Consider the following 845-nt stretch of genomic DNA (forward strand, 5'->3'; position numbering starts at 1 on the left):
CTGGTCGCTTCAAATGGACAAGACAATGTCCATTCTATTATCCTCAAGCAATGCAGCATCAGAAAACAGCAATCTCTTTCTGTTATACACATGCAGCATGGAGGCGCAATGGTCCAGTGGTTAGGGTAGCGAACTCGCGGTCGTGGGATCGCGGTTTCGATTCCCAGACTGGGCGTTGTGAGTGTTTATAGAGTGAAAACACCTAAAGCGCCACAAGGCTCCGGGAGCGGGTGGTGACGAACCCTGCTGTACTCTTTCACCACAACTTTCACCCTTTATTCCTGTTTCTTTTGTACTTGTATTTCAAAGGGCCAGCCTTGTCATACTGTGTCACGCTGAATCTCTCCGAGAACGACGTTATGGGTACACGTGTCTGTGGAGTGCTCAGCCACTCGCACGTTAATTTCACGAGCAGGCTGTTCCGTTGATTGGATCAACTGGAACCCTCGTTGTCGTAACCGACGGAGAGCCACGAAACATTCAGGCGTTGGTATATGGCTACATATTCAGATAAATATAGGCAAAATATAAATATATACAAATGCAAATACAGGGGTAAAAACTGTGCTCCAGCATGGCCGAAGTCAAATGACTGAAAAGAATAAAAGAATATTGCTTTTTTATTTCTTTCCCGGAGACGATTATGAACGTAACCAATCGCTAACACGCGGAACTAAGAGTACAGTATTGTATGGATGTTATTACTGTTTCACCAGGTGACGTAAACTAATATTGTACTTAATATCTATTTACTATTTTAGAAAGACTGACATACGTTCAGGAATGATGTAAGTCGAAACGACCTAACCAGAGGTATATATATATATATATATATATATATATAT

Source organism: Octopus bimaculoides, chromosome 4, assembly GCF_001194135.2.
Source record: "Octopus bimaculoides isolate UCB-OBI-ISO-001 chromosome 4, ASM119413v2, whole genome shotgun sequence".
Classification (NCBI taxonomy): domain Eukaryota; kingdom Metazoa; phylum Mollusca; class Cephalopoda; order Octopoda; family Octopodidae; genus Octopus; species Octopus bimaculoides.